General features: G+C 42.8%; 1 long non-coding RNA gene across 1 annotated transcript in view; it reads left to right on the forward strand.

Annotated features, from left to right (window-relative positions):
• The window catches only part of LOC144824773 (uncharacterized), a 141,299-nt gene that overhangs the window by 65,291 nt on the left and 50,171 nt on the right, over positions 1-25,837 (forward strand). The gene's annotated exons all lie outside the window — the stretch shown is intronic.

Below are 25,837 nucleotides of genomic sequence, written 5' to 3' on the forward strand. Positions count from 1 at the left end.
CCTTTCCAGGAGTCTGGGATGCCAGCCCCTTCATCTATGGAGTTGAACACTTGTAGTAATGCAGCCGCCCAGTAGTTCGGGTCAGCTTTAAACAATATTGGGGGGATACCGTTAGGGCCCGGTGCCCCCTTTGGCCTACCTTTGGCTACTCGGTTTTTCAAGCGAGGATGTGACAATTGGGGAGGGGAGGGGGGTCCCACAATATGTTTTCCTGATTCATTTTTCTAAAAATTAGACACAGCTACAGCTAAAACAGCTGAACAGAATTACACTAATTTGGTAGAAAGCTAGATCTTTGTCCAGAAAGTGTGCTTTTTTGGTTTGGTGTATATCCGTTCAGTAGTTTTTGAGAAATTAAAGTTTAATAATAATTATATATATCACACAGCAAAGGATCTCTGGCTCTAACAAAGCATATCATTTGATCGAATTGGCTGCTGCCTCAGCACCAAAGATGTGGTGGTAGCCACTCAGGGACTCAGCCCATGGTCCTGTTAAAAATATAAAAGAACATATGGCATGGGGGATACTTATTTTCTTTCCTTTGTCCCGTGGATCTATGGGGGATCTGTGGATCTGAGAAAATAAAATGCAGGCTGGCACCTGCTTTGACCTTGAACCCCGCAGAGTGGGACAGGGCCCGTGGTAGGAGCTTTGTTATTTTTAGAGGAAGGTGGCATACAGTCCCCCTCCCCCAGCCTCTTTGAGGACAAAAGACCCCATCCATGGGGGCTGCTTAATTTCAAATTTGGAGTGGAGTTCGTGGTCCCCCTCCCTGAGCTTCATTGGACACAATTCCCCCTGGGCTGCTTTTTATTAAAGTGGAAGGGGGCAGGCAGCTGCCCTGAGCCTTATTATGTCCCAGAGACCTCACCACCAGGGCGATTCTTTTTTTGGGATGGTGGCATGCTGCCACCCTCCCCGTTTCCCCAAGGACCACATCCTCTGGGGCCATTAAGGTGTCTGTATGGGGGAAATGGGATGTCGATCCCCTTCCAGGCTGCACATTGGTGCCAGAACTCCTTCCCTAGGGGCCCAATACTGTGGCAATGTACCAGGGAACACATCCCCCAGGACAATTAGTTCTCTCCACCAGGGGAGTATGGATATATCCCACCATCACTCCAACTTTGACTAGCCTGGGCGGGAGCAGTGAAAAATGCTGCTCCTGCCTGGGCAGAAAGAAGGTGAGTGAGCCAGCTCCCGCCAGCACCACTGTGGGTGTTGGCTGGGGGAGGCTAGAGCTGCTGGGCTTTGGGGCTTCCCCCCATCAGTCCCCATAGTGTTGTTGCATATAGGTGCCTCGATGGGCACTGACTTCAATTATTTTTTTAATGGCTGGCTCCCACCTTGTTGGTGGCTAGGGAGCCAGCCAGGCCACATGGGCCCTGTGGCCCTCCCTGAGGCCCCCAGAAATGGTAATAGTTGTGGGAGCCCTTTGGTGGGCATCCACTTTAAAAGAATGGCCAGCTCTCACTGAGGTTGTGACTGGGGAGCCAGCAGGGCTGCAGAGGCATTGGGACTCTCCACAATGCTCCCAATGAGTAGCCATGCCGTGAGTTCCCCAAGTTAGCATCGGGGCAACCAAAAAATGTAAATCATTTTGGGAAAAAATAAATAAAATAGTGGCTGCGGCTGCTCATTTATCATTCATTGCTCCAACAATGCCCTAAGGCTTTTTTAATTATTTTCTTTCTGGTGGCACCCATATAAGGGGCAGGGGTACCACCAAATATTTATTTCATGTTTTGGGGCGCTCACCAGAGTTCAGCAGCCTTGTGGCGGGCGGTGCTCTCCACACCACTGGAGTCAAGCTATCCTTGCTGATGACGGCTGATAGCCAGAAACCGGTCCTAGGATGCTTGATTACGGTCCAGGGAAGACATGGCTTGGCAGTTCGGGCTGGACTGTTCTCATGACGCACAGGGTCAAGGCTGATTTGCATATGGCCATGTCTGAACTGGGGTGGTGTGGAGTGCAAAACAATGATGGCTTTAGGCCCAGATCTCTGTACTGGGGTGAATGTATGACATTGTTCTGCATTCTGTCCATCAACTGTTGTTTTTGCAACTACAATTTGAGTGTCATCAGCATAGGCCACTGTTGCAAATTCAAAGGAGTAGATCAACTTGTCCAGGTGAGCCACATAGATGTTAAAAAGTGTGGGACTAAGTGACGACCCCTAAGGGACCCCACAAGTTAGGAAAAAGGATTTGAAATTGAACTCCCCAAGTACCACCATCTGCTCCCTACCCATCAGAAATGAAGAAAGGAGGTCAAAGGCTGAGCCAGCAATCCCGATTTCTGTCAGAGGCTCTAGCAATATAACGTGGCTTACCGTGTCTAAGTCTGCGGAAACATCTTAAAGATTCACTGCACCTCTATCCATAATCAGGCTGATCTCTTCTGAAACAGCCACGAGGCCAGTGTCGGTGCTGTAGCCTGACCTAAAGCTGAACTGCGCTTCTCTCAAAAGTTCATTCTCCTCCAAATAGGCTGACAAATTTTTACTGAGATGTTTCTCAAGGACCTTCACTGCATAAGGTAATGGTGAGCTGGACGATAATTTTTCTCTTCCTTGGGATGAAGGAAAGGCTTTTTAAACAGAGAAAGAAGAGAGACTAATCTCATGGAAAAATTCCTATTTTAATGTCGATGTTCAGCAAACTAGTTAAGACTGAAGAACGCTTGTCCGCTGAGTCTAACAGTACTCTTTGCAGGCAAGGGTTTGAAGGAGCCCCTGACTTAGTATGGGCCATTAGCTTGAGCACTTGATCTATAGTCAGGGAACAGGGCCGGACTGGGAACCAAAACCGGCCCTGGCAAAGTGCTCGGCCGGCCCCCACTCGGGGGGGGGTTGGTTTTTTGCCGCTGAGCACTTTGCTAGGGCCGGTTTTCGCCCGATTTTGTTGCAGGGCCGATTTTGCAGCTATGCTGCAAAAACGGCCCTGTAACAAAATCGGCCCCCACCCTTGCGGGGCACCGCGGGATTGCCCAGTGCCCGCTATGGCCAGTCCGGGCCTGTCAGGGAAGGAAAATTGTAAAGCTCAGACTTAATTGAGCTTAAAGAGGAGCATTCTGAGCTTGAATATGATAGAGAGTGGGTAGGGTTATATTCCCTATATACCCAGGCAACTTTATTTTCTTTTTAATTCTGCTAATTTGCAACAGAAAAAAATGACAAGGCGGGCAATTGGAAGAATGACAAAGTCAATAGGCTTGCTTTACATATGATGATGTGCAGCCACTATTATTTTGATATTTTAGGGCTTTGACAAAGCCAGTTGGTCTGCCTTACTTAAAATGACTCCTTTTACATTGCTACATGACAACGCTAGCAATGTGCAGCAGCAGGAGGTTGGGCATGGGTTTGTTGCAGAGCATGGCTGCAGGCCAAGCCCTGCACCCAACCTTACGCTACTCTCAGGGGTAGGGCACCCATGAGAATTCACGGCTGGTGCAGGTGAGAGCAGCGGGCGGTTCGTGGCTGGTGGAGTCGACAGATGATGGAATAGGGGAAATAAAATAAAATTATAAATAAAACCACTTACCATTCACTCGCAGCATCAGGGATGCAGCAAGCTCAAGGTAAGTAGTGTTCTTTTTTTAATAATTTTATTATCCCTGTTCCGTCATCTGCCGACTCCCCCCCCCGGCCCTGCCCTGCCTCACCGCTCTACCTGCACCAGCCACCACTGCATATCTGCATATAGGGGGATTGGATGCAGGTCCTGCAAACCATTCACTGAAAAACACAAACGTAAAAGTAATATTACAGTAAGGAATTGTAATAATATGTTACTTTACATTTTATAAACACCTTAGAAATTCTATGAAAAAAACAAAGGTTAAAGGGACATTATAGTTAGGTGAATATGTCAGTAAAACCAGACTATTTTAAATGACTAAAGTGACTAAAATTCCCAGTTTATAGTTGTCTCAAGTAACTTTACCTCAAGCCCTACAGTAACTATAACACGTATTATTGACATGTACTGCTAAATACCTCAGATATTACATCATTTATGACATGTTCTATAACATCAGTGATAACATCACTGCAACATCTAAAATAATAAAATTGATAACAGCACTGTGCATGGCTGGGGCACGAGGAGAGGAGAAGCGCACAAATAAGAGCTTGCAACTCTAAGGAAATAACACTGAGCACAGAGGCGGGTATTTGGTGGAGGAGAGAAGCAAATGAAGGAGATGGGTGGAAAACACATGCATTTTTATGGCCTGCTTAAGCAAAAAGGAAAACATAGTTCCCTAAAAGTGAGCATAGAAATGACACAATTAAAAAGGCTACATTCCTGGGGCTGGACAAACCCTTGAGTAAGAATCAAGAAAATTAGTCTACAAATAATGGTAACCAATGGGTAGGCTTTAAGCCCACTGCACGTTCTTGGTAAGTTTACTCTAGGCATTTTGCAACTAGACAGCTTGCACTGTCTTGCACGCTCAACCATAAAATTAAAGAGAAGTACCACAAAAGCACATTTTTTAAGGTGAATGGACCGGTAGCAATCTGCTGCAAGGTCCTTCTCTACAAACTAACTAACTAAGTAAAAATAAAATATTAAAAAAGACAGAGGTTGTGGGGGACAATGGAGGAGCAAGTGGGAAAAAGCAATGGATACAGAGTGGCAAAAGGGAGGGGAACAGCAACACACAACTAAAAGTAAAATGGGGCAGAGGACCAGTTTATTATAAATGGAAAAGAGGATTTGCTCTGGGGAAGGGATGAACACAAGATTGACAATCTGGGAAATGTAAACCAATAGAAAGCAAGCAAAGGAGAGTGACAGTAAAGCCAACTATTGGTAAGCAGTGGGGTGGCTGTAAGTCCCTTAGGTTCTGTTTAGGCTCACAAGCGGTCTTTTGCAAGCAGACAGCTTGTGCTATTTGGTAGGCTCAACCTAAAAATTGATCTGTTGCATAGGACCCAAACCATCTGGCTCACAAAGCAAGGCACACTCTTGAGTTATGAAAGTCTTTCCTACAGAATCTCACAGTTCAAAAAGAGAAAAGAACAAAACAATCGTGCTCCCTACCGATTTGAGGATTGATAGCTGAACACATTATATTCCTTTCCACTGGCAACGCAAATATCCTAAGAAATAAATATATCATACGCTATTGTTGTAAAGGAAAGCATGTTTGTGGATAATGAAGATTTCACAACTGTAATATGTTAGTCGTGACGTGCATTTGTTATTACAACAGTCTGTTTAGAAGTCACTGCTAAAGTTGGCGAGATGTCACAGCATAGCCGTAAACACCTTTTGTTCCAGTGCTCAATGTGTTGTGCTATCTGGAGCACTTTTGGCTCTTTCCACATTTCAGAGCACCAACATGAATGTCCTGGCTGGGGTACAACAAGTCATTGGTTTACTTAGACAATGTTCTGATCAGACAGAGAGAAAACTCTCAACAAATCCAGCACCTGGGAACAAACCTGAGACACCTGCAGGAAGTGGTTCTTTAAGCTGAAGCACTTGCCAAGTGTTTGTTCAAAGTCTTAGAAACCATATATTACAACAAGGTCTGAACACGGTACAATTGTGAGACGAAAACAAACTAGCAACTGCCAGAGCTTAAGCAGTTTAAAAAAGAAATAGGTGCCAATTGCCTATAATGTAAGAAATAAATAGGATTTTAGATTATTTATCATATTCTAATCTAATATTTAGGCATATTTTTTCTCAATAGTTTATTATTAAATATTACAGGCTTCATTGTGTTTGTCTATTTTCCTAGTGACCCATATTCTTCTTCTTTCTACCATACATAGATCCTATTTTATGATGTGTTTATCTTCTGCTTTGTTGAATACATTCAAATTAATAATTGCAATTATTGCTATAATATTTAACACCATTTATCTAATTAATTTTAGTACATTTACTTTATTTAAAACTGCATGTTCATATATATATATATTAGAAAAAGCTATTAATGCACGGTTTTAAATCTGAATTTATTTTCAGATTTTTTAAAAATGAATACTATTGATATATGTATATATTACTATTTATGTTACACTTATTGGTTCAAATTATGGACACTTTCCTATCTGTGGCCTCAAAACATATCTAACTAAAAAGGTATACTTGAGTGTGCAGGACTATGCAGTGTCTCAATAAAAAAGAAACCCTTCATGAATACGTCTTCCAAATGCAGACATAAATTTGTCAAAACTGGAGGATAAAGACATCAGCGTCCATGATCTCTGATCACATGATGGTCTGACGTCTTGTTTCACCCTTAATCCATCAAGAGTCACCTGTTAACTTCTGAAGTAAGGTGACACAGATAATGAAAGCACTTTGGTACCAAACAAACAAAAGGATACTCGAAAGAGATACACTTAATATAACATAATAACATGTACCAAAGACCTGTTTACTTTCTGTTCTTTCCACTGCCTTTTGGACGCCTGATACCATGGGGAGCAAGGGTTGTGTCAGGGTACTACACAGGAAACCAGGATTAACACCTGATCACCCTTGTTAAATGATTCCATTGATCAGGACTACTGGTTTGTTTATTGTCATTTATTGCTCATCATTATAATTGAATTAATGATACCTCAGAGAGAATAAAAAACAACTGGGCACGCTGTATTCAACGTTCGTACACAGGGTAAATGACCCCAAAGGAGATTACTCAATTTTTACACTGTTACATGTTGGATTAGGTTAGAGTAACGTTATAGTTAGATGTGATAAAATGATCTGTTTTCGATTTAAAAAAAAAAAGAAAACTCTAGAAATGTACTGAAAAAAACAAAGGTTAAAGTAATGTTATAGTTACTTAAATATGTGTGACAATAATAATGTTTTAAGCTAAAAAAAAACACAGACATTCACTAGTTAAAGTTAGCGGAGCTAACCTTAAGTGAGCACCCACACTATGCACTGCTTATGACCTCACATTTTGGGAAACAGCCTTTACCTCGATGGCTGAACCACGTGCTGCAGTTACAGCGCTGCCATTACGGTGGATGCGTCTTTACCATACAAGGTATTAAAATAACATGCCTATGGGGAAAGTGGTATTGGACTTTAAAGTCCAATGTTTTCCCTACTGTTACGCAGAGTTGGAATAGTAAATTATACCTCTCCAAAGTGCAGCACTTTCCCTAAGGTATGTCGTTTTAAGGAATGTGTGGTAAAGAAGCATTCATTGTAAAGACTGCAGAGTAATGGCATACGTGAAAAAAGGCATGCGTTGTTCCAACATACAACCCACATATCACACCACTCCTGACATGTAGTATACATTATTTATGGCATCACTGTTGAATTTCAAATGACATCATTGATGACATCACTTTGGCCATGCACAACCGGGGGGTTGGCAACAGGGCCTGTGGACTTTCAAGTCTGGTTTGACAGTACAGCTATCACCAACCTTTTGTGATCAACAAGAATAGTTTTCAGATTCCTACTAAGAGAGAGGCGTAGGCTTCAACCACATGTACAGGATTGATTGGTCTGAATTTGTGTGCTTCCAATAAAAAGACTTGGGGCGATATGTATCAAGCAAATTCGCATTCGCAAAGGCCGAAATTTGCAGAATTTCGGCCTTCGCGAATGCGAATTTGCTAAATGGTATGTATTAAGCAAAATGTGGTTCAAAATAAGGATTCGCAAAATTTGCGATTCCTTATTTTGCGATTGCATTTAAGGAATCGCAAAATTTGCGATTCCTTAAATGCAATGTATGATGCAAAAAAAAATTGCTAATCGTCCCTAAGGAATCGCAAATTACCACCAACTTCAGGTTGGTGGTAATTTGCGATTTTCTTGAAAAATGCCAATTTTTGGATTTTTCAAAGTGCCATGTGATGCACATACATGCCCTTAGGGCATGTATGTGCACCACATGTGCACCCAAGCTTATTTCAGGGGTGCTACAAGGTGTCCTTTGGACACCCCTGCACCCTTGAAATTATTCTCAATTTGCGATTAGCAAATTGCGAATCGCAAATTGAGAATAATTTCACATACATTCCTATGGGCCTCCTGGCCCATAGGAACTAATGGGAAATTATTCCTTAATTGCGATTAGCAATTTGCTAATCGCAATTAAGGAATTTTAAGGAATCGCTAAAAAATTGCGAATTTCTACATACATACCATTGTGCGATTTCTAAATAGCGATTCCTTAAAAATCGCTATTAAGAAATCGCAAAAGGGTATGTTGATACATATGGCCCTTTGTGACTTTTGGCAAAGTTTATACTCGCTACAGCAGGACTGAGTTGACTGAGTTGACCATGGAGGCAAACTAATGAGCATGGATATAGGCTTGATCTATTTATTATGTAATGCTATGATGAAGGCAGTAGGCCTAATGCATTTTTGTGAAATGCATATGTCAAAGATGGCAGGCATTTAAGTGTGTATTATTATCCCTCTATATTAAGGCCCACAGTTGTTACATATAACCTCACAGATTAGTGCAGTAGGCAATGGTTTTGGTGTTGGTCACCCAGCTTGACAAACTATGGATATAGACAGTTTGCTATATGAGAATCCTTGTTAGATCGTCTTAGGGTAGATAGTATTTTGCTTAGTCAACTCTAATTTTGTACATTTTTCTAATTATATGCCTGTGTGACTGAAGGTTGCCCTGTCGAAAGGCTTACGCTGAAGACTGTAGGCATGAGTTGGCAATGATGATGACAAGCTATATACCTTTTTGGTGCAATAGAAACATTCTGAAAAGCATATGTTACAACTAGTAAGCCTTCCATTATTGGCTGTTATCACATTGTGTTACAGCCTATAGACAGGTATTTTGTTATATGTAATCTCCCAGATTGTACCTTAGTAGGCAAGAGGTTTGGCATTGTCCACCCACTCTGATAGATGGTTTTCACTGTGTTGATTCTTATAAGGCCTATTGTTTTACAAGCTGTATATTTCTATATATTTGTAATTTCTTAAATGAATGCATAATGGTTGCTAGTTTATGTGCACTTGAATTGGCTGGTGATGGGTAAAGTCTAAAGCCAATGTTAAAGGGTAAAGGCTTCATCAGTTTACTGGTAGAAATCAAGTGATATGCCATAGGTTCGATCTGTTTAATACGAAATGTTATGACAAAGCCAGTATGCCAGTAAGTGTGACCTTGTAAAAAGCATGCATTAAAGACAATAGGCATTTAAGGATGGATCGTTATTACACTGTGTGAAAGCCTCTAGGCAGCTTTTTTGTCACCTGGAATTTCACAGATTACCTTAGTAGGTGTGACGTCCCTTCCAGTATCCCAGAAGGGCGGCGGTGAACCGCCTGTGTATTAATAACCCAGGTGTTTTGAACTTAATGATTGGGGGTGGGGTTTGCCTGAATAAAAGATGCCTGGTGTGACCAGGAAGTCGATCAGACTATTTCTGGTGTCCTGAGTCTACTCACTCCGACATAACATCTTGGCGACGAAGGTGTTCCTGCGTGTCCTGTTCCTTGCCGGCTACTCCTGGTGGTGGCTCTGGCTACTTGTCTCCGTGTTGCTGGTGGTGGCTTCTTCGGGATTCCGCCCCATTTGTTCCCGGGGCCTTGCCTTGTTTCCTGGGTTTTGCAGCTCTGCTGCTTTGTTTCAGCTGTCCCGGCTGTTCCTGGGGGCGTGGCCTGCTGGTGGCTGCCTGCAGCGTGCTGGTGAGGATCGGGTGATTTGCGGCAGGAGCGAGAGTGCTGTTGCTGCCCTGCGGCCGGCGTCCTGCGGCCAGCACCGTCCTGTGGAGAGGCACGGTGTGCTTCACCGGCTGTTTGTGGTGCCAGTATTCAGCGCATTGTGGCATCCTGCTGTTGAGGTCGTTTTCGCCCGCTGCGACTCTGTTGATGCCCCCCTGCCTGTGTTCTTCTGGGGGTAAGGAGGACGTTTCCACCCTCTGCTGCTCTCCAGGTGTCCCAGTTCCTGTGACGTCCTCTTGGGGTGAGTGGAGCATCTCTTCTGGCCATGTGGGGCTTTTTTGTGCCTCTTTGGAGCCTGGTGCTGTAGCCTGTTTTGGTGTAAGATTTTCTTCGGGCTCTGGTGAAGCTTGCTGAGCTTTTCCCTGGACTCTATCTTTCTGGTCCTGTGGTGATTTCTGTGTTGTGGCCCGGGACTGTGGTGCTTCGTGTTTGGGGTGTTGCCATGTTGGCTATCCCTCCTGTGGAGCATTTCCTGTTGGATGGTCCTCCCTCAGCACAGGCTGCCCGTTGGAAGGACTGGGTGGCCTGTTTGGAAACATATTTTGATGCCATTGACCTGAAGGAGGATTGATGGTGCCCAATGTTGTTGTACCTGGGGGGGGGGGGTGTCCATACACCATTTAGGGTGGTCGTGGTTGAAGATGGACCACCGCATACGTATAGGACTTTGAATCAAGCCCTTACCACCCATTTTGAGCTTTTGGAAAATTCAGATTATGAGTTGTTTTTGTTTTGTTAGGCCCGGCAGATTCCAGATGAGTCTGTGGACACTTTCTATGCCCGTCTGCATGAGTTAGCCAGCACCTGTACATTGCCTGATGCTGCAGATGAGATCAGGTCCCAGTTCCTTCAACAAGTTACATGAGGCTATATTAAAGGTGCCGTGTATGTCCATGACTGACATGTTGACCCGGGGCAGGTCCAAGGAACTTTCAAAAGTGAGAGCATCCCAGATAGAGGCAGCACTCCAGCAGGTGGTGAAGGTAGAGCCAGTTAATGTTGTTTCAGCCCCGGTCCCTGATGGGAGGAATCTGCGGGTTCAGGGGAAGCAGGAACGGCCCAGGAATTGTTATGGTTGTGGGGGTTCTTTTCCTCATGAACGGACGTGTCCTGCTATTGGGAAGAGGTGTTCCAACTGCAGCAAGCTCTATAATTTTGCGAAGATGTGTCGCTCTGCCCCTGCACGAGGTTCTGTCCCTGTATCATCGGATCAGTTGTACGTTGCTGCTCAGTTGCTGGCGGAAGGAGACATGGATGATGATGATATGGAGTGGGCCATACATGTCATCCATGCTTTGCAACCTGGAGGTCATGTTCGAAACGGTATCCCTAAATGTCATGTTATGGTGGATGGTCACCTGGTGCCTGCCTTGATTGATACAGGTGCTTCTATAAATGTGATGGCAAAATCGATGATGCTGCGTTGCCAATTTCTCCCATTTTGAGTTTGACCACTACAAGGGTTTTTGCCTATGGGTCCTCTGATCCCCTTCCGCTGGCAGGTGTGTTTACTGCTGAGGTTGCGCATGGCTCTCATGCGATACGGACTCGGATATATGTCACCAAAGGGGGTCAAGGGATATTGCTGAGCTGTCGGACAGTGGAAAGTTTGCAATTGGTCTCTTTAACTATGAGTGTGCATCAGTAGAATGTGGAGGAGTTGTTGGCCCAGTTTTTGCCTTTGTTTGATGGGATTGGCTGTTTGAAGGGTCGTATAATCAAACTTCATACGACGCTCTGACAAACTTCACATAATTGACACCCCTAGAATTAAGAGGTCCAGAAGCGGCGGCAGACGTTTCTCTCCTAATGCCGGAAAGCTTTGGAACACACTGCCACTCCACCTCCGTAAAGAGCCTAGCCATCTTGCTTAAACAACTGAAAACCCTTCTGTTCCCCTAAATCTTTCCGCCTCGATTGCTGGTCATGCCTAGCGATGGGAGGCCTCCGGGTAGCCATGAGCTTTACAAATGTCCTTTCATTTCATTTAATTTCATGTCATGATTCCTTCCAGCCAGTAGGTTTACATCATAGGAGGGTGGTGTTCCATCTTCGGCCGAAGGTGTAAGCAGAATTGGTGAAGCTGGAGATGGCGAACATTATTGAATGGGTGGATGGTCGGACTCCCTGGGTGTCCCCTATCGAGGAGGCCCATAAAGCTAAACAGCTTGGCGAGGTCCGCATTTGTGTGGATATGGAGTTACCTAATCTTGCGATCAAGCGTGAAAGGCACCTCACCCCTTCCGTGGATGATATTGTGGTGGAGGTGAGTGGGTCACGTTGATTTCCCAGAATGGATCTTCGTGCTGGTTACCGTCAGCTGATGCTTGACCCTGCTTCCCGTGTGATTACCACATTTTCAAAGCATGTGGGTTTGCGGAGGTATAAGCTTTTGAGTTTTGGGGACTCTAGTGCTGCAGAAGTTTTTCAGGACAAGATCATGGGGGTTCTTTCTGGACTGGACGGTGTGATTAATGTCAGTGATGACATTGTGGTGCATGCCCCTACTTTGAATGAACATTTTTGTCATCTCAGGGGTGTGTTTCAGTGGTTGCTAGACAGTGGACTTACACTTTATAAAGAGAAATGCACACTTTTGAAGACTGACATTTCCTTTTTTGGGTATCGCTTTTCGCAGGATGGTGTGTGACCGGAACTCATAAAAGTGTGTGATATTCAGACTGCTCTGCTCCAATTAATGTCTCTGGTGTGCGGAGTTTCATGGGGATGGTGAACTATTGTGGCTGTTTTATCCGCACCCTAACTGATCTTAGGGCTCCTTTGCGGGAACTCACTAAGTCTAATGTTGCATGGGACTGGGGTCCGGAGCAGGAATGTGCTTTTTGAGCTACTAAGCAGGCCCTCTCCGCTGATACCACTCTGGTGTATTTCAATGCTGCACTGGACTCTGAGTTGTCAGTGGATGCTAGTCCCGTTAGATTGGGGGCTGTGCTTTCTCAGCGGCAGAGCAGTGGGGAATAGGCCCCGGTGGCGTGTGCCAGTAATGCATTGTCTGTGACTGAGCAACGGTATTCTCATATCGAAAAGGAGGCTATCGCCATACATTGGGGGTGTCATCATTTTCATTTATATGGCTAGTCGTTTGTTGTACATACAGACCATAAACCTCTCATTTCGCTGTTCATAGGCTCTCCTCCAATACTCCCCCACGGATTGAGAAGTGGATCCTGCAGTTGCAGGATTATGGTTTTACAGTGGTGTTTCGTCCTGGGACTCTAAATCCTGCTGACTATGTTTCTCGGCATTTCCGTCCTGCTACCCCTGGTGAGGAGTCTGAGGAATATGTGCGTCTGGTGGTGGAGCGTTCCAGGCCTCTTCCTGTTTCCTTGGCTGAGATTCCGGAGTCTACGAAGAAGGATGGGTGTCTCCAGCTTTGTATTTCTGCAGTGGGTTCTGGGAAAACGAATGTGCTGGTGGATTCCACCATAAGTCGTACCGAGCATGCTAGGTCGATCTTGGCATCTCTTTATAATGTACGTGATGAACTGGTTGGTATATGGTCAAAATAGTCCAAAATATCGAGTAACACAAATATCGTCTCCAAAATATAGAATGGACAAAATATTGAATGGACAGAATATAGACACCAAAAATATCGTTTTTAAGGTAAGTAATGTAATATCGATTTTAAAAATATAGAAAGTCAAAATATCGAAGTACATAATATAGTTTATTAAAAATATCGAATTTTTAATAATATCGATTTTTTTAAAGTGTTTTGTATGTTAGTATATGTGTGAAAAGTGTATATTTTTTGTAATTTATTTCACGTAATTCATTTTATGTTATTTAATTTTTGCGTAATTTAATTCTGTAGTGTATTATGGGTTTATAGGGGAATAGGGTGGGAAGTAATTTAATTATAATTGATTAAATATGTTAATTAATTTATTGGTATTTTTCTTAAATAAATTGTTAATTAATTTTTAATTGGTAATTCATTGATTCTTAATTGATAATTAATTTTTATTAATTGATAATTATGTGAGTAATATTAATTTATTTTCTGTAGCTGGTTGTGGGTTTATAGGGGAATAAGGTGGGAAGTAATTTAATTATAATTAATTAAATATGTTAATTTATTGGTATTTATTTTCAATAAATAGTTAACTAATTTTTAATTGGTAATTAATTAATTATTAATTGATAATACATTTGTATTAATTGATAATTATGTGAATAAAATGTATTTATTTTCTGTAGCGGGTTGTGGGTTTATAGGGGAATAGGGTGGGAAGAAATTTAATTATAATTAATTAAATATGTAAATGTATTTATTGGTATTTATTTTGAATAAAATGTTAATTAATTTTTAATTGGTAATTAATTAATTCTTAATTGATCATTAATTTTTATTAATTCATTAATTGATAATTATGTGAATAATATTAATTTATTTTCTGTAGCGGGTTGTGGGTTTATAGGGGAATAGGGTGGGAAGTAATTTGATTATAATTAATTAAATATGTTAATTTATTGGTATTTATTTTGAATAAATTGTTAATTAATTTTGAATTGGTAATTAAATAATTCTTAATTGGTAATACATTTTTATTAATTGATTAATTGATAAATATGTGAATTATATTAATTTATTTTCACTAGAATGGGAATAGTAAAATGTACCCCTATGCTATCCAACGCTTTCCCTACTGTTGCACTCACTGGAGTGGGAATAGTAATTTTTACCCTACGCTATCCAACGCTTTCCCTACTGTTGGACTCTCTGGAGTGGGAATAGTAATTTTTACCCCTACGCTATCCATCGCTTCCCATACTGTTGCACTCTCTGGAGTGGGAATAGTAATTTTTACCCTACGCTATCCAACACCTTCCCTACTGTTGCACTCTCTGGAGTGGGAATAGTAATTTGTACCTCTACGCTATCCAACGCTTTCCCTTCTGTTGCACTCTCTGGAGTAGGAATAGTAATTTCTACCCCTACGTTATCCAACGTTTTCCCTACTGTTGCACTCTCTGGAGTGGGAATAGTAGTTGTTACCCCTACGCTATCCAACGCTTTCCCTACTGCTGCAGTCTCTGGAGTGGGAATAGTAATTTTTACCCCTACGCTATCGAACGCTTTCCCTACTGTTGCACTCTCTGGAGTGGGAATAGTAATTTTTACCCCTACGCTATCCAACGCCTTCCCTACTGTTGCACTCTCTGGAGTGGGAATAGTAATTTTTACCCCTACGCTGATCACAAAAAAAGTAATTTTGATCTCTTTTAAATAATTCCAGAACTGTGGTGACCGACTCACATTTCTGGAGATGATAATCCAAACCATTCCACTATTTTAGCGACTCATTCATATTTTCTATTCAATTTGTTTACAGACAATTGTATTTGATCGCACACTACCCAGGACCTAACTTCTTACTTATGCTTTTAGGCTGCACGCATGAATGCATATTGATTTCAGTTGAGCTGCAACTTATTTGCATCTCTCACATCACTTGAATTTTTCCACCCACTCTGGACTCTCACCGTGTTCTCCTTTTGGATTTTTTATGTGTTTACAGCCGGGGACGTCCCGAGGATGTTTAGTCCTGCTGTGAGGACCCCAACCCTCAGTTTTTCTGCTGTACATTCAAAGATTGCCCAATAAGACGTTCGTCTATTTTAGGAACCTCATCTAACGTTTTGTCCTGATGAGACAAAGCAAAATACCCCGTCAGAGCATGAGATGATTCACAAACCAATGCAGAACATGCTCACATGAGGTTCAGCTGCAGCACTCTCTGACTCTATTACTGTGTGTCACTTTTATTTACTATACTCACTACTGTGCACAGCACCTTTCAAAACAATGTGTCCATTCATTTTTATTACTTTGAATTTAAATGATCAAAAAATAAGAATATGTTATGTTATGTTATTGATTTGTTAGAGCGCGACAGCTGCTCCAGCAAAGAGGCGTCCCGGCGCTAGAGATCAACAAGTGCAGTACCGACAGAGGGGATAGAGCCAGAACGGCAATCCTAAGGGGGAGGGAACAGATGGGTCTTGACGGCTTTCCGGAAAGCAGACAGGTTATTCATAGAGCGAATGTAAAATGGCAATGAGTTCCAGAGCTTAGCTCCCAGCACCCTAAAGGAATGGCCGCCAATGCGACAGAGTTTCGTGCAAGGCACGATCACTAGGTGTTGGCCCAATGAGCGGAGGCTGCGCTGAGGCACATAAGGTGTCAGAAGCGGGCATAAGAGTTTAGGGCAGCTGGATTTAAGAATCTTGAATGCCAGGGTAAGAGTTTTAAACTGAATGCGAGATTCAATAGGAAGCCAATGCAGCTTTCTGATAGTGGCTCTGGCAGAGCATCTGCGAGGAAGGCCCACCAAAGTTCTTGCTGCCGAGTTCTGAACTCGTTGGAGTCGCGTGATCTCGACTTTGTTAGCGCCCAGAAGAAGGACACTAGCATAATCCAGGCGAGAGAGGATTGTGGCCTGTACAATGAGCTGCCGAACTTTGGAGTAAAAAAACTTTAGTATTGGATTGAGACTCCTCAATAGGCCCACACAGGTAGCTGCCACTCTTTTAGTGTGGGTCTGAAAACTGAGCGAGGAGTCCATCCAGACTTCCAAGTTTTTTACCAAAGATTTGGATGGTGGAATAGTCCCCAAAGAAGATGGCCACCAGTGCTCATTCCAATAGGCGGTATTCCTCCCGACGAGCAGCACCTCCGTTTTGCCTGCATTAAGCTGCAGGCAGTTGTCTGTCATCCATTGGGCTACTGCAGCCAGCCCATCCCTAAATCTCGAGGCCGATGTGGATGGCCCCTCGGTAAGAGTGATGACCAGCTGAGTATCATCTGCATATGATACCAGCGTAAAGTCCCACTCTTTAGCCACTACCGCAAGTGGCTGTACGTAGAGATTGAAAAGGGATGGGCTAAGTGCAGAGCCCTGGGGGACTCCCTGGCCGATGGAATGGGATTGAGAGAGATACGGGGGACTGACACCCAGAAGGATCTGTCCCGTAAGAATGAACGGAACCATTCCAGGGCAGGACCGGTGATCCCCACTGCCGCCAGACGACATAGCAGAATGTAATGTGATACAGTATCAAAGACTGCACTGAGATCTAACAGGATCAGTGCAGCACAAATGATTCATGCAAATATTTAAAGCTTTTTACACAAGGGACCGTAAAGATATAATAATTTAACACTCTCTACAACCACTGATCTCTTCCCCTTTTTAACTTACCTAGACAAGCCTTGAATAATTGAAAGAAAGTCCAATTCATTAATTTACTTTCTCTACATTGTGGATTAATTTCCCCCCATTTTTTAACTCTGAAATCTGATTAAAATGATTCCCTGGGGACAACTGGTCTGTGATTATAATCATTTCATTTCATGTCATTGTGCCACAAAAAGGGTTACTAACCCTTTTAGTTTGGTGAAGAGCGATCACTGCTCAGAGTCCTGATTTCATAACGGGGACTGTAAGACTTGTAGAGACAATATAATGTGTCCTAAAAACACGATTAGCCAAAATATCTTACTCCTGAATTGGGATCTCTTCGACTATCTTTTTTTTGAAAGTTCAATACTTTTTTAGGTGTTGCCCAGGGACAGATTTAACTGTCTGTCATCGACAAACCAAACATACTTAGGGCCTAATTACGATGTCGGTCAGAGTTCCCTCCGACCAACACCGTTTGGGGGAAGGAACCAACCAGCCATAGGTTGGCGGCTCCGGCAAACACATTAGGATGCGACTGCTCATGGTGCGGTTGCAAACTTCAGTTTTTCAATGTGAGCTAGTGCGGTGGGCCAAAACCACCCGCAGCACAAGCTCCAATAGAAAATTTGAAGTTTGTAAACATCCCTGCACTGTGTGGCAGTCAGGTGCAGGGATGTTTTGGGGGAACCATAGGTGCTCCCCCCGTCTCAAATGAAGAGGGTTAGGGGCCCCTAAAGTCAGTCTCTTACAGCCAATCCATGTCGGAAAGGCCGACATGAATGGGCTGGTGGAAACCGACATCATAATCCTGTCAGCAGAAACGCCGTCTTTAAGGAGTTATGAGCGTTTTCAGACTGGCCGACAGGCTCCTTCAGCCGCCGTTATCATAATATGGCAGTCGGACTTTAAACCTACCATGTGAGTCAGAAAGTGTCTACATTGGTCTGAAGCTTTCCAACTGACATCTTAACCAGACCCTTGATACTTTAGTAGATACTTAGGGCCTGATTTTGACTTTTGGCAGGAGCGGGCGGTTCACCACCGCCGCGTGCCCGCACTGCCAAGAGTCACTGCCACCCACCAAATTTTGTGGTCTGGTGGGTGGGCGGTGTGGAGGTCCTGCAGCAGTGATGTTTAAAGGCTCATTGTGAGCCTTAAACAGCACTGCCGCTGGACCCCCAGTGCACATTCCTACATGGGAAGTAATGCACAATGTTGTGCATTTCTTCCTGTGCAGGTAATTGGGGTGCAAAAAACAGGGGGGCACAACATGTGCCCCCTTGCATGCATCCCCTTGCAGAGGAGCACCTCACCACCAGCCCTTCTATGGAGGAAAAACCTCCACGACACCACTGGAGGTGAGATAAGTCGCAATATGCACCACCAAGCATATTGGATATTGGGGCCCTCGCCACCAAGGGACCGCCACAAAACGTGGTTCCCTGGCAGTTGAGGCAGTGCAATGGCGATCTGAACACCAAAGTAATAATAGGGCGGTCGGACTACCGACGCAACAGTGACTGGACCACCGGCACGCCCTCAGAAGTCTGGTCAAACTCTTAATTAGGCCCTTAGAGAGTTCTTTGGGTCAACCCATTTCAAGCCTCTGGCTTTCTGTTTTTTTCCTCTTCCAATCATTGGATTGAAACATTGTCAATCACATCTCACACCAGCAGAGACGTTATTAGTTCTGCCACTTTATTTTTAGTTACTCAAAACTTTTCATAATGTCAAATTTCATAAAACCTATTCAAATTATATAGAATGAAAAAAGGATTAATAGTATTCATTCAAATATTAGCATTTGAAAAAAAAATAACTTTAGAACCTCCCTGGTAAAAGAAAAACCTCACGTATTCTAACTGCACAAGGAAAAAATTTTGAGCGTGAATCTAGGTTTTTTTGTTGGGTCTTTAGCTTACTCCTAATGCGCTATAGTGCAGAGGAAACAGAAATAAAAAAACATTCCTTGGATATGTTTAATGGGGCATAGATACTGGTAATTCTACCAGATACTTTTAATTGAAATTAATGGCCACAATTTTCTTCTTTTTTTTACTGATTGGTACATGCATATATAGATGGGAAACAATGTGTTTTCCTGTCGCAATTTATATTTGAAAACAAAAAAATAAGAAAGTAGGTGTTCTGAGTAACACCTCATGCCTTCAAACATAACTGCCAGGCGAATAGTTGTGCGGATTCAGAGGATGAGTGGCTAAAATAGGATGGCATTTCTTTAAATAGCTCGAGATCTGCACGTCTGAACAACAATGCAAACATTTTTAGCTGAAAGTATTATATCAAATATTTCTATATTCTTTCTTAAATTACTACTTATGAAAATAAATATGGACATATACAGATAAAATAACAGGAACTTAAGCATGGGTAATGACAGACTGAAAAGTAGAAAAAATTAAATGCTGCAATTTCAGAAACCCCAAATATTGTACTGTTGCAAAATTATGGCCAAGACCTAAAGACAGAAGGCATTCATGCCTTGAACTTAGTTGCAACATGTCAGCCAGGGTTCTTTGCTTCCAAATACTTGAACATAGCATAACATTTGATAACCTGATTAGGTTTCAGGATGTTATTATTGCTACTGCTCAATTCTTGCGGAAGATTGCAGAAGGCCTTTACTTGCCAGTTGATTCAGACTGAGAGTAGGATGTTTACTCCCTGGTTTGAAAGGGCCTACTTTTATTATATAACGGACCAACCCCAAATACTTTAGGAGGCTGATTGGAGGGGAGGCCTGGTTTTGGGATTGTTCTGAATGCTGTACTTTATAATGTTGGATGGCAAAATTAGATATATGCATTGGGTTATTGCCAATTTTTTTTAAATGCTGCAATCAGGTATGTAAAAATGGGTTAGGGTTGTATGCTGCAGTTTACATCGCTCTAGTTGATTAAAGGAGCTTCTGGCCTAGGGTACTTCCAAGTAAGTATAGCCCGGCACCTTGTACTTTTTCGTCTTCAGTTATTAAAGATATCTTAAGTGTTCTTAATTGGTATGTGTTCATGTTATGACCCTTGATTACTTTTTTAACGTGAAGAATTTTTTTATTTGATATTGTATATCCTAATATTTCAGGCTGGCGATGTTTTGATGAATTAATCAAATTAAGTCTTATGCATGTATTTTCTGATTTTTATAATTGCCCATGTCAAATAAAGTCTATGTAATCCTTCTACAAAAATTTATTTCTTAGAAATAGAGGATTTTGACTTGACTTGACATAACATTTGTATTTTGTAAACTGAACATTCGCCTTTTTATGCATCTTGGCACCGACTAACTTTCAAGGCTAAGCATTTAATCAACCTCAGAAGGATAAAATACTGAGTGGACATGCAGAGATTCAAACCTGGGAGCTTGAAGTCAAACACAGATTCCTGAATTTTATTTGTTAGTCTACTGAACAACAGGACCAGGTCAATATTTCAATCTATCCTGTTTACCACACTGAAGTTCTTTGTTGTTATTCTCTGTAAAGCTTTGCCCAGAATGTCTTCTCTAAGTACACTCTACACTGAATCCGCTTCGATCTGCAGAGTTTTCACAGTGATGGCCTAGCAATCAGAAGTTGTCCAGAAAAGATGCAGTCACAGATTCAAGAAAATTGTATCCTCATCAATGGGAGAGAAGCAGAAGTTATGTTATGGATCACTGAACTGTCATTCTTTTACGCTCCAGAGGCTGTATCTTGGTTTCTCTGCAGTGACGATCAGCACGCACGTCGCGCTGACGTCATTCCAGAGAAACCGAAACCTAAATGCGCTGATAGGCTAATTTTTGTTTCACTTTCTACTTGCTTAGGGGGCTATCCGAGCACATAGAAAGACAGGAGAGCCATCATTGCAAAGGGAAGAATCTCCCCTTTCCAATGGGGCCACTCCCTAGTGGATCCCTGCTTGGAGATCCACCCACTAGACACCAGGGAGGAGGGAGCAGCCCCTTGTGCAAGGGTCTTTGCGGCCACCAAAATCATTTTGGGAAAACGATCTTTCTGACCGGGGGGCTGAAAGCCCACTAGATGCCAGGGATTATTTTTATCATTGTATTTAGGCACCAGGGACATGTTTATGGGCATGCCAGTGAGAATCCCAAAAGGCAACGGCCGCTCCCTTTTTTTTAGGCACACATTTTGGCTTTTTCAGTGATATTTATATTCTCATCCGCACCCAAGTGGGGGCAGAAAACCACTAGAAACCAGGGAGAGTTTGTGTGTGTGTAAACTGGAGTGACTGTCTGCGTGTACTGATCTTTGGCTGGCATTTTGCTGGCAGTGTGTGTGGACCTGCACTTGGCTAACGGTGTGCGTGGACTCACGCTTGATGACGGTGTTTGTAGATTGGCAGTTGCCTGGTGGTGTGCGTTGAGGCTAGGAGTGTACATGGACTGATGCTTGGCTGGCTGTGTGCATGGATGGTGCTTAGCTGCAGGGCCGGACTGTCTGTAATGGGCACCGGGTGTTTCCCTGGGGGCAAGGGAGGTGGGGCCGGTTTTATGGCTTTGGGGGGGGGGAGGGGCGGTATGAAATTTGTGTCAGCCCGGTGATCCCACAACTTTCACATACAGAAATGTTAGAAAATGTTTTCAGCTAAATTTGTGGTTTGGAGGTTATTCTGTGTTGAAATACTAAGGAGCATCCACGTAAGCCTTACCCCCTAGACTACCCAGAGTGTCTAGCTTTCAAAAATATGTGGGTTTGGTAGGTTTCTCTAGATGGCCACCATGCCTAGGCCAAAAACCCAAGTACCTCCCCTTGCAAAACCAGGTGATTTGTGATAGGTCATTTTGATGGGATGTACGACATTACAACGCATGCTTTTACCACGCATGCTTTTACATCGCAAGTTTTGCAACGCATACCATTACAACGCATAATGCTTTGGGGCGCTGGATAGTGAATAGTTTAATTTACTATTCCAACTCCAGTCTCCGTGGATAGTAGGGAAGGTGTTGGATAGTACATTAAACCTATTCCCTATCCTAGAGCGCCCCCCAGCGCAATGCGTTGTAATGGTTTGCGTTTTAAAAGTTGCGATGTAAAAGCATCGCGTGGTAAAAGTTGCGTTGTAAGTGATGTTTCCCTTTTGATGTCGCCACAAAACGTTTTGGGCCCTTCGCTGCCACGGGCACTTGGACCACCCACACAAGTGAGGTACCATTTTTATCCGGAGACTTTGAAGAATGCGGGGTGGGTGGACGTTTGTGGATAAATGCAGATTCCAGAACTTTGCATTATAGAAATGTGAGGCAAATGTATTTTTTTCCAAAATTTGAGATTTGCAAGTGATTCTGGTTAACAGAACCTGGTGAGAGTAACAAAAGTCACCCCATCCTGGATTTCCCTGGTTGTCTAGTTTTCAAAAATGTATGGGTTCACTAGGTTTGCCTGGGTGCCGGCAGAGCTAGGGTTCAAATTCCACAGGGAGGCACTTTGCAAAGAAAGGGTCAGTTTTCACTGTAGAAATGTGGTGTGTCCACTTTGAGTTTCAGGCCATTTGCTGTCGCAGGCACTAGGCCTATCTACACATGTGAGATACCATTTTTATTGGGAGACTTTACGGAATGCAACGTCAGTGGAAATTTGTGGATCCATGCAGATCCCAGAAATGTGAGGAAAAAGTAATTTTGTTTACAAAGTTTGAGTTTTGCAAGGGATTTTGGGTAATAGAACCTGGTAGAGCAATACAAGTCAACCCACCCTGGATTCCTCTGGCTGTATAGTTTTCAAAAATGTATAAGTGGGCTTGGTTTCCCTAGGTGCCAGCTGAACTAGGGTTCAAATCCACAGCTAGGCACTTTGCAAAAAATTGTCACTTTTCACTGTAAAAATGTGGTGTGTCCATGTTGCATTTTGGCCTGCTTCCTGTGGCGGGCACTAGGCCTACACACACAAGTGAGGTACCATTTTTATCGGAAGACTTCGGGGAATGTGGGGTGAGTAGAATTGTGTGGATCCACGCTGATTCCACCACAGAAATGTGAGGAAAATGTGTTTTTATTTTTACAAAGTTTGAGGTTTGCAAGGGATTCTGAGTAACAGAACCTGGTGAGAGCCACACAAGACACACCATAATGGATTCCTATGGGTGTCTAGTTTAAAAAAATGCATAGGTTTGTTGGGTTTCCCTAGATGCCAGTTGGGCTAGGGTTCAAAATCCACAGTTAGGCAGTTTGCAAAAAAAGGGTCTGCTTGTGGTGTGTCCGCGTTGCGTTTTGGGCCATTTCCCACACAAGTGAGGTACCATTTCATCGGGAGACTTCGAGAAACACAGAATTGTAGAGCAACTGTTATCACCTATTGAATTTCTATGCATTTCTGCCTTCCAAATGTAAGACAATGTGTAAAAAAAAAGTCACTTTGAAAAATGTTCTATAATTCACATGCTGGTATGGGTAGCCACAATTTCAGAGGTGGGAGAATAACTACTGCTTCTAAACTCTAAATTATGTTCCTATTTCAGAAATACATAGGTGTCCTTGATACCTATTTTTCACTCTTTGTATTTTACAAAATGAATTGCTATATACCGGTACATAATGAAAAACCATGGCAAGACACAGCCAGGTTATTGGCTCTTGGTGCCTCGGGTTATTGGTGGACCTACAAGTCCTTTATATCCCCACAACCAGAAGGGTCCAGAGGATATAACGGTATATTGAATAAAAAAATCTGTCATACTTAAGAGAAGTTACAGGTGAAAAAGTTGGGACAAATGGCTGTTTTTTTCATAAAATGTTCAATATTTCTTACTTTCAACTGTTAGTTTCTACAAAAAAAACCTCGAAGGATCTACACAAATGACCCCTTGTTGAATTCAAATTTTTTTCTACTGTTCAGAAATGTATAGCTTTTCCGGGATCCATTATTGCTTTCATACCCATTTCTACCTCTAACTAGAAGGAGGTTAGAAGCACTAAATATAGCAAAAATAGGTCCCAGTAAATGCCAAAACTGTGTAGAAAATTGTGGTTTTCTGACAAAAGTCTGCCTGTCCCTGAAAGCTGAGAAGATGGTAATTTCATCACGACAAACCATTTGCAGGGAACAAAACAGATGCTTTCTTCTGCAGCACCTAATCTCCATCTTTCCAACAAAAACCAAAATGTTGCTGTATTTTTGCTAATTTCTGGATCCCCTCCAGGGGAATACACAAACTCTGGGTACCTTTAAAACTCCCATTAAATTGGAAGAAAAGGATGCAAATTTGGTGTGGATACCTTATGTGATCAAAAAGCTACAGCTAAAAGGCCTAGCAGTGAAAGGGTTAATATGCCACCTTTCTCCAGGCTGACATCCATCCATGGTGTGTTTGCCTTAAAACAAGAAACAACACTGGTTTGAGCAAAACCAGAAAAACCATCCTCATGACTGATCTTCTGCTTCTGGGTTTGGATCTATCGTATGATTATCTCTGTGATTTCAAGCTTACAACATAATGCTTATTGTGGGTGTAGGGCCAAATTTAGATTTTGGCAGTCCCTCCGTTGTTCCACCAGGGAGACAATAAATTCCTCTGTCACCCTGGCGGAGGTCCTGACTGCCAGATCTATAAATGAATACCAATCTGGCAGTCAATTATAAAGCGTTGGCAGGAACTGCCATCACAGAGGTTCCTGTAAATGTATTTCGCTGTTTGGTGTAGGGCTCCATCAACATGACAGAGTCTTGCACCAAACAGTTCTGTTTTTTAATTTTCAAAAAGAAAATACCAAGACAGGATTTTCTTTTTTTAAATAAAAAAATAATGCCTCCTTTGCCATTTGAATCATCCCCATGTCAAGGGGGAGCATTATTTATTTTTTGCTGCCAGTGATTGCTGTCTCCTTGGTGGAGGTGATGCAGGTGTAGCTCTTTTAACCTGTTGCTTTCAAGGAGTCCACTCCTCCAACATTCAGAGCAAGGCAAAGTCCTTTTTGGGCTGAAGACCAAAGTGTGCAGCATGTGCAGACATTCAGAGTCTAGTCCTCTCTAGTCCTCTCTTGTGCAGTCCAAGGGTCCAGCTGGGCAGTTCTTTTTCTTCTTGTGCTTTCAAGGCAGGGATCTGAGTTGCTGGGCAGCTCTCCCAAATGTATCCGTGCTTCTGGGGTGACAAGCAGGGAGGCTTCCCAGACCAATAGAGTGCAACATGCTCCCCTCAGGTATAACAATATCCTCGAAAATGTGGCATATTCTTGTACCAGGAAGCACTATTCTTTAAAATCCAAAATGGAGAAAAACTCTCCTGGAGCTAACGATAACGCTACCCCAACCTACTGGTATGGCTAACTTTCCCTAACACACCCTTTCCAGCCCCTCTGCTAATTCAGTTACAGGGGATCCCATCTGGCTGGAGGTGCAGGAAATAGGTGTGAGCCTGTTCCTGCCCTGAAATGTCATTCCCTCTTTGAAGTCCAGTTTGGCTACCCAGCCCACTTCTAATTCTGTGCTTGACAGAAACAGTTCTCCTCCCACAAGATGTCTCCTTTGTCTCAATGCAGGGCACTTCACACTTCATCAGAGCAGTTTGGCTCAGCCTGTCAAAAGATGGCCAATCAGTAGAGGCAGGGCAGCTAGAAGGTTGTATTTTGGCACAACAGAAAAGCAAGTTCTATACCTTCTTTACTGTCATTGTTTTAATAAATCTAACACTCCCAAGTTGTTGGATTTATTCCAACTATTAGTTAGACACTTTGAAGTATCTTTTTAGCTCACTCCTGTCAATAGTTAGTCTTTCTTACAGTTTAATAAAGCCTTCCCATGTTAACTTATGAAGCTAATGCACTACAATGGGGAAAAAACAAAATTAGCAGTTTATCCCTCACAAGGCTTATAAAACATCCTTTATATTGTCCCTGCTTTAGTTACAACGCACCCTACTCCTGGCACACATTGGGGAGACCTTAGTGGTGACATATGTA

The sequence above is a fragment of the Lissotriton helveticus genome, chromosome 3_1, assembly GCF_964261635.1.
Source record: "Lissotriton helveticus chromosome 3_1, aLisHel1.1, whole genome shotgun sequence".
NCBI classification, from domain to species: domain Eukaryota; kingdom Metazoa; phylum Chordata; class Amphibia; order Caudata; family Salamandridae; genus Lissotriton; species Lissotriton helveticus.